The sequence below is a fragment of the Onthophagus taurus genome, chromosome 1 (assembly GCF_036711975.1).
Source record: "Onthophagus taurus isolate NC chromosome 1, IU_Otau_3.0, whole genome shotgun sequence".
NCBI lineage: Eukaryota > Metazoa > Arthropoda > Insecta > Coleoptera > Scarabaeidae > Onthophagus > Onthophagus taurus.
Genome location: NC_091966.1, coordinates 10,558,114 through 10,568,054, shown reverse-complemented (window position 1 = coordinate 10,568,054; position 9,941 = coordinate 10,558,114).

Below are 9,941 nucleotides of genomic sequence, written 5' to 3'. Positions count from 1 at the left end.
TGCCGTATTTTGGGCGTTTAGTAATCCTGCATTTCAGTCTTACATGCACCAAAAGATGGTTTGATCCATAGCTCCTCTTATAGTCATTCAGAATATGTACTTCTTACTGTTCTTGTATCTATTAGTGAAAAATCATAGTTAATAGTTGCATTAGTAAACACCAAGGTAAGTGTTTCAACAAGTCTTTTTTGGATTTATTAATATGTAATACAATTATTTATTATTAGGTATTCCTTTAATCTAATTATAAAATAATGTAATGATTAATAATACTTAATGCTTATTATTTTGTATTGTTTAATGAAAATCCTAGGAATTACTGTGACGATTACGTTGGTAATTTCTATCCATTTGAATCGTTACCATTTATACGGCAATCAAGTGTAGTTCTCGCCTGGCGTGCTCTAATAGAATTAATGTAATAGGACATTACGAGAAGGTGTGGCTCGATAGGATAAAAGGAAATGGTCCTCCGCCCAATTCTCCTTCGTAGAATCTTCGTACCATAACCAAATACACCGATAAAATCTATTGCCTTTTCTTGGAATTATATAAGCCGTTAAGGCGACGACGTCGTCTTCGGCCTTTTGGGCCGTCAGACTTTAACAGCTGCCCCAGGATTCGAAGTCACGGAGGTATTAAGGCGTTTGATTAAGAAATCATGTCTTCAAATTAAATTTTACCTGTCGTTAAAGAGCGTCGTCGCCATCGTCGTTATCGTTTACTGTGGGGACTAAGGTAAAAGAGGAAAGGCAAAAGTTAGAGGGCGCTAATCAGAAAAGTTTTAAAAAAGTTTTTAAAAGTTGAAGTATTACCGTTAAGGTTATGGGAATATTGTTTTTAGTTTTATTACTATTACCTATATAGAAAGCTTTTTAAAGAATTCTATAAGAACTTTAAATAGCGTTTTAAAATAATCCCTAAATTAATCGAAATTTTTAATAAAAGTTTGAAATATATTGAAATATCAACTTTATTTTCATTAAATTCTTCACCACATCAAATGTTTATGCTAACTAAATTTAGTCTGTCGCATTTCCGCTTGGAGGTTCGCCGACCAACACACGTAGTATTCAGCACGAGCCAACTGTTGACGCAATGCGCCACAGAACGCGGCATTTTGAGCAAACCCCGGCAGACATCAGACCAATTCGGGCAACAGTTAACTGTTGATTCCCGTCTCTTCTTTCTACTCCATTCGAACTGCTTCAAGTAATAAAAATGCACTAGCTTTGCGAAAACGGAAATCTTATTTGAAAAACATACAATTCTAAGCATATTAGTGCGGCCAACCAACAATAGATAAACCTGACAGAAACCGAGAAGCTTTTAACAAAATTGAAACCACAAAAAGCAAGGAAATAAATCATTTCATTTAAATTTAGAATTTTTAGCGAAATATGTTTGGAAATTTTGATAATGAGTGGATATAAACTGCGTTCAGAAATTCATGCTAAGAATAATGCTTTAATTTTAAATTATCCCTCCAGCGAGTAATTTGCTGTTATAAATAATACGGTATCTAAATGGGGCGATGGGGTCGGTTATTCTTTTTCTCAAATTAATGGACGCTTACTAAGAAAATACCCGGCAATTTAATTCAACGGGAGGGGCGCGTACGAAATTTGAGAATAATAACTTTTAATATTTATTGAGAACCCCCAGGAAAAGTTTACTTTATAAATCATCTATCCCCTTTTCGGAAAAGCATTTAAAATAACTTATTATCATCCATAATTGACATGATCTTTTATATTTTATATAGCACACAAATCGTTTCTTTATTTTAATGAAGTAAGTTTCGATTTTCCTTTATTCCCAACAAAAATGAATGGGAAGAGTAAATTAAAAGAAAAGCTTATACCATTGCCGTTGTAATCAAATTTGACCAACAATTTAGTTCGGTAATAATACTGTTGGTAATAACACAGCACTTAGATGTATTTTGATACATTTAATTGCGCTCCAAGAACTCAATTTTATGCCACCCACAAGGTCTGGAATCAAATTACTTTTTAACTCACGAGAAAAGGCTCCCAAGCGTCAAATTAAAAAAATTTAAATAGGTGGAACATTGTATAGGTATATACAAAACACAATATTTTTTATTTGTGGTAATTCACTAGAAAGAGTTGAAGTGTTTATATTTATTGTCGCTATCACGGTAACAAAAACCATGCAACAAAAATAAATATTATTTATTTTCACTGAGTTTAGAGTATGTAGTAATGATCTAGATCAGTCCTCACAGTATCAAACCTCTGAAGACACCAACAAAAGTCGGCAAGCATTGTAATTTTACATCTGCCTTGATATAGTTTCTCAAACTGAGTCAATGTAATTTTTTCATGGAAATCAGAAGATTTGTGGGCGTTGAGGAAACTTTTTGTGACATCGACAAAAGATACTAAATGCCCATTTACTAATAACTAAATGGCTATTTTTCTACGGAAATATTAATTTTCATATCAGGCTCTACAAAAATATTCTCTCTTTAATTTTGACCTCACAGAGCATACGAAATTTTCTTTTAGAAACTTAAATTCTGCTTTATTTTTACTAAGTGATGTCACATAATTGTTTGACGTGCAACAGTGGCAAAATGATTTTGTCAGTTGTTACTATTGGTTTAATTTTAATATTTTTCTCACTCACAACATACCCAGATCTTAAAAGCCAGTTCTGTTTAACATAATGTTCTGCATGCGCTCTGCTATCCCATTCACAGATGAAGCAACAATAGCTCCTATAGCCAGATCACAATTCTAAAGTTAAAATCACTATTTTTTTCTTACTTTTTCTTATTTTATTGAGGGAGGATGTCATGTTTATTAGTCTATTATCCGTGCCAAAATTCCCTCGCTTTAGAGATCTATATCTTCGTTACCGCTCAATGAAATAAAATTGCGGTAAGCTTTGTTGTAAAATAAAGGCGCGACGTTCAGTCTGAAACGCTCCATGTTTTCCGATACGACGAAACTCCCGGCATGGCTTATTTCTCTTTCTTTTTAACTTATAATTCGCATAAATTACTCTAAAAAAATCAGAGAGACATAACATTGATAAATAGATAACAGGATTCGACAAATGCAATTATTTGACATATTTTGGTTAAAACCACGTAAAAATCCACCCAGCCGTGTTCGATATAACCGCATACTACTTAACCGCGATTTTCTGCGGATTTTTTTCATCTTGCGGTCGTGAAGATATCGATCTCAAAGGTGGGGGGTCTTGACTTTTGATACGGATAGTAGTCTTGTACTAAACTTATTATAATTATATTGTTTATAAGGAAGCCTGTGCCCAGTCTACGTTCAGATAGACTACAACTATAAAAGATTGTATGATGAAAAATGATAAGAATCCCTTAAAAATCAAATTACAAAATGAAAGTAATATTAGTACCGACGGTAACAACTTTATTTACTTGAAAACATCTATATAATATTCTACAATATTTTCTTCGGTATAGTTTTTAAGAAAGGAGTTATATTGTTAAATCTGATTTAATCATTTATAGTTATTCAAGCTGACGCAGCTTTGAACAGCTCTACAACTACAATTGGCGATGACAGTTTGATAGTTTAGTTCGGCTTGAATACCAATAATTTACAGGATTTAACCACAGTAGCAATTTACAAGATCCCTTTCATTTTGTAGATAAACAGAATAAGTCAAAGTCGAGAAAACAAAAACTATCAAGAATGATAAATCTACCAAGTAGTTGGATGATTACTTTAGCTTTAATAAGAAGCGAAGGGTATGAAACTGTGAAAAGTGCCATTTTATATATAACGAAAACTTTCATAACTCCCTGAACGAAGAAGACAAAGAAAAGGCGGTAATGGGTTTCGTCAAAATAGTATTCAGTATTATTTTACGAAATTTCTGACGTTATCAAGAGAGTATCATTTCAATTACAATTATTATTACGATATACATTTCCTCAATTGGTCCTTCAATGGAAGATAGTGGCTTTAATAACTTGAATAATTACGTGGTAGAAACATTACTAACTGTTTTAAATATTTTTTATGACAATTAGTTAGTTTTGAACAAGTCCATAATTTGAGTTAAGGTGGAATTAACTTCATTCTTCAGGAACAAGTTCAAGAGCATGCCAAACAAGGCCACAATAACATCATTTTCAACAAACTATTTGTATATTAGCATTGTAGAATTATCCATTGCGCATAAACTTGTTAAACGAAAAAATATTTTTCAAACAAAATTTTAATAAACAATGCTGTTAAAATTTATTTTATGAGCATTCAGAAAAATATAAGGTGCTTTGTAATCCCCTAACTTGTCAGAAGAGAACGTTTCACCATGCAACTTTAACGTTCCTTTCTCTTATTTAATTCCAGTTGTAATTATATGCCAATGTACAGAGTTTTAGAAGAAGGCGTAATCCTCCTTAAAGTTTAAATTATGTTATAGAATGAACTCAAGCGACTTAAACTCCTTTCTATTTATTACACAATTTAACTAGTGAATGAAAAAGTATTTACCAGTTAGATTATTTTCATTTAACTTTTTGTTTCATAACTAATAAGTTATTCCCCCCTTAATGTCTAAGATTAGGAAATCCCATTCTAGTTTTAAGTGCCCTCTAAATTCATCTTGGTCCGTAACTTAAAGCCGTAAGCATCAATCCGCCCTCTCTCACCTGTTGTTCTCGATATTAATTTTGCACGGGGGATAATTTATTCCCACCTCTCGGGATGACATTAATTATTTCGGATTTCGTGCCTCGGACGTGACTCAGCACGTTAGGTAGCAAAATTCCGAGGGTTGTTTACGCACCCCCACGCTAACGACGGCGTCAGACGAAGATGACTGATTGCCTAGTCTCTTTTTTATCGCCATCCTTTGCCGGTCACCACCGATTAGTATAGGGGGTGGAGTTGGTGGCGAAAAATACACGCCTAAGTAGTGGCTAATTACACCTTTTCGGTTAAAGCCAAAATAAAGCGGCGCGTTATCTGGATTAATGGATAACCTGTTGTTGTTGTTTTATCGCCTTTTTGTTTTCACCATCGTCGTGCTGGGCTTTCTTTCAAAGGGATTAATTATCGGACGGCTTCGTTCCGGTCGTAATTTATAACGGCACGTGTTTTGTTTGCTAACGATCTAGGAAATGAGTTGTATTCGTAAAATATTAACAACTCGATAAAAAAAGAAATATTATCAGGAGTTATATTGGAGGTATAATTTACATTTTATTATTTATGACTTCAATCTTTAATTGATGAAACATTTCGTTTTAGTCTAACATTGTCTAATTGTTAGTCAATTTTGTTCTACTTAAGTAGTTACAAAGAAAGGTCATTAGTTTTGCGTTCAGTGCTTCAATCTCTAATTGTGTCTGTTTATGCTTGTAATGCGCTATGCCTAGTTTCATGTTACAAAATGTTACAAATACATGTTACATGTATTTAGCCTTTTCTGTCCCAAAACCAGCTATCATTGGGGTGTAACCTTTTGTGTATTGCAATTACTGTATCAATTCCGGAGTCACCTTTTGGAAGATGTTATGCCTGGGAACGATAATAGGAATATCCATAAGTGTGAAGTTTGCAAATGTTTGTATGACCTCTTCATAGGAAAGCAATATACATATACTGACAAAATCACAAACGGCAGTAAATGTTAGAAACATAACAGTAAAACAGTCAGAATAAACAAAATACAGACTATTGGTATACTAACTTTACCAGTTTTTGGACGAAATTGAAGTTTACTGAAAATTTCCAGTTTGTGTAACATTTACTCACAGCTGCGTAGGCGTCCTCGCTGCCAAAGATTCAGTGAAGACGCCCTTTATTAGACTCCAACCTGGCTGTGGACTACAAAAAAGCCACTTAAAATAAGTAATCAATAGATGGGAGGCCTCAACGGTAGCCTTACGCTGGAAAGAACTTCTATGTCACAGACAGGCAAAGAGTATGATAACTCCGTCGCAAAACAAAACAAAAGAGACTTTATGCCTCGGCATAGGGGACCTGACGTCGCTCTCAGGCTTCTTGACCGGTCATGCGCCCATAAAATACCATCTCTTCCTCATTGGACTAGCTGAGGATCAAACTTGTCGACTTTGCAACGACGAGTCAGAGACTGCGAGAATATATATTGTGTGAATGCATCGCCAGAGGCCGCCTAAGACACAAAATTTTCGGTAAAGTTCGCCTGACACCCACCGACATAAAGGAACAAGACCTTGGAGCAATACTAAGGTTCATCAAGGACGTACATTTGTCTGCTCACCTCAACCAGGCATCAATAATAATAATAATATTCACAGAGTTTATTATTTTGGGATGGCGAAGGTTCACTTCCACTTAATAATATAGGTTTCTGAGTAAACCTAGTTAGTATTTGTTTTATTTTGGGTCAATATCAATTCATCTCTCACAATTTTTGCATTTGCGGTTTAGTTTAATTAGCTGCTTAATTTGGTGTGGTTGGGTGATTCAAATGATGCGCTGGATAACATGGTAGTCTGCCATCTTCCTTAATTTGTTAAGACGATTTAAAAACATCTTGTAGAGTTCCATATATGTTGTGTTGCATGTTGCAAATAAAATTTTTTATGAAAACGGTGACTTACAACTTCTGTCCATTTCAACACTCCTTCTGGCTATTTTCCTTTTTCTTTTCAATTCAAGATCTCACTGTCGTTTTTCATAATTACTTGCAAAACCGTTAACAGATGATGGTTGTTTAGAATGGCATCTAATCTCTGAAGTTCATCTTTTAGTGCTTGCAGTCTTATTCAAGTCAAGAATGTGCAATTCTGTATTAGAAAATGTAGTTAAAGAATCTGCAAATAAATTCTTGTAGAGGACTTTTACCTTTGATAATTTCTTCTTCTTCTTCATCCTCAGCCTGTATTTATCCACTGCTGGATATAAGCCTTGTCTAAATGTCTCCATTTATTTTTGTCTTTTGCTGTTCTTATCCATTGTTTCCCACCCCACCCTTCACATCATTGATCTACCTCTTTTGCAGTCTTCCTGCACCTCTTCTAGTTTCTTGTGGTCTCCAAAAGGTTATTCTTGGTGTCCATTTTCTGTGTTTTCTCTTGCCATATGCCTGACCCATTAAGCTTCGCTATGCGACTCATAACATCTGTTACTTGTGTTTTTCTGCGAAGGTCGCTATTTCAAATCTAGTCTCTCTGAGTGACTCCCAGTATTGCTCGTTCCATCCCTCTTTGAGTTATACTAGACTGCAGAGGAATGACTAGTCGCTACGACCAATTTGATAATTTACTGCAATTTTTATTTTCTTGAGTAGATTTAGTGCTTTTGGAAAAATTAAAGAAGATATTAAACAAAATTTTTGTTCACATCTTACTCTTTATATCTTATTTTTTTAAATAAAACAATTTTATGTATACATTTGTATCATAAAACTTTTATAAATAAAATAAAAAGAGAATCAACCCAAGAAGAAGAGATGTTTCTATCACTCCGCAAACCGATATCAACATTCCGCATCACAAAGTTACAACCGTGAAGCCTAAGAATGCACGCAGAGTCTCCTTTTCGTCTATTCAGAAATTTTTCTCTATCGAGGAGAAGTCGCGCGCGCTTCAATCTGACGAAAAGCGAAGTTCGTCATCATCGATTTCCGTTGGAGTTATTCGAGCGTACGACCCGTTTGATGCGGTTATATAGATTTTCAGGCATTGGGGGGACGAAATAGGAAATACTCGTGCCCATCCTTGAGAAGATCGCTTTGAAGGTTCGAAGTTTTCGTTCGATGGCACACCTGCAGCTTCAAAATTATCGCACCGCGTCTATGTCGCCGTTGGATTTTTCAATCGCCACCTTATTAAACAGACACGAAGGGGATGGCGAACAGCAGGCGGAGAATAAAAACGGCGAATAAAGGGAAACTTTACCGAAAGAAGGGTGCGAGGGATCCGTGGGGAGGAACGGGAAATAGGAAATCTGTTGATCATTTAAATTGAAGGGATTCGAGTTTAAATTGAGAAAAGTTTTTGCCGATTACCGAGTTATACTTTTTTCATTATTTTCTTTTGGCACTTCAGAAGTTTTCGGCAGGAAAATTGACTGTCAATTGTCGTGACGTTTAATTGTAGTTCTCCCTTAACCGTTTTCCTCCGCTGCACATTACTCTTATAATCCTAGAAAAGTTTGCAATTTACTTGAAAACTTTAAGTTTAAAAAAAATAATTATTTTTCATGAAGCTTTTTGGATTTGTAGATCTAAAATAGTTTAACTCTTATTTGAACATACAAATTGTAACTTAATTCGAATAAAATCAACTTTTTATAACATTAAACGCCGGTTTAACAAACTTTTATCAAGTTATTGACAACTTCAATTATTAGTAGTACTACAATACTAATTAAGTCAGTATTGTGCACTTTTTTCGTTTATTGTCAAAAGTATTTTTCAGAACTTGCCCATGTATACAGATATTTCTTCATACAGAGGAGAGGCGGCTTTCTAGTCCCCAATTTACACCCCATTATTATGATATTCCAAGTTATATTTTCTATGATCAATATCATTACTGAAAATACCCTCCGATTGCAAAACATTATCTATTTAAGGGTTTCAGTATTTTCAGTAATTAGCAATAATATTTTTAATTGATAAAATCTTTTTCAAAACTAAGTATAGTAAACTAACAATAAAACAAGAGACTACTTTACAGTTTGAAACATAAAGTTTGTTACTTGAAAAGAGACTATTTTAAGTCGACAAAAGTGGTACCAAGGAGGTATAGGAGGACACCAAGGGAAACGTTGCGCGAAAGCAGAGCCTTCGATTCTCTTATTAAACTTACCGAAGATAAATCTTTGGGAAATTTACGGTCGCCGCGTTGCCGGTTAATCCTCCGCTTCCTACCTTACAACAATGCCGCCCGCCTGTTGAATACACTTTAGTTACCTATTTTATCGCGAGCGCGCGGTAAGAGATTAACCCAAACAAAAACCAACCGCCCCCGTGTTTATGCTCTGCGATCTTTCCAAGGGGTAGAAGATAAATGAGGATTTATTTCATCTCGGATTCCGTTAAGTGTTGCTTTTGTTAACGGTTAAAAAAACAATAATCGTTTTAACAGGGGCGAGGTGTTTTCTGGTATATCTAAATTATGATTAATTGAAAATTGTCCAGAAATAAATTAAACTTTATATTTACTTTAATACCCTATATACAGGGTGTGAAAAATGAAAATGGGTATTCCTCATTTTTTGTCTTATGTTTAATAGTAGAACACATCCGAGGGTTGGAGTGAGGATATTGAACCACCCTGTATAGAACAGCAGTAACAGCTTTAAAAGCACAATAACATCAACAAAGTGCGTCATAAAACCATTTGAATTACCGAGTTCTGTGGTAAACAATCCTAGAAATCTGAATAAATTTCAATACTTTTAGACATTATGTACGATAAATTAGTGTAGGGCCGCCCAAAATTGATGTACATATGTTTTATGTAATAATGAAAGTTTATTTTAACTACTTTCAGCGATCGATTAGGAAATTTAATGGAACAACATAATAAAGTGTTTATTACAGAATTTGGCAAGTATCTCCGAAACAAAACATCGTATCATGATTCAGTACTTTGGAGTTATTTTAAAGATGGGCCAGTATTACAACGAAAGTGAAAACTAATTTTAATAAATTGATTTCAAATTTGACATTACAAAGTAATGTAATGTATATGTTACCGCTACAGTGTATAATGCCGGCATTCTATGAAATAACTAGTTATTTTATGAAATATCGACCCACAATAGTTAAAGTATAAAATGGGTTATTTATTTCATACTTTAACTAGTTATTTCATAAAACAACGAAGTTCTATAAATTAAAGTATGAAATGGCGGAAAAAAATTACTTAAATATGTATTTTACGGCGTGACTTTTGTCGGTAAATAAAAACAGTTTGA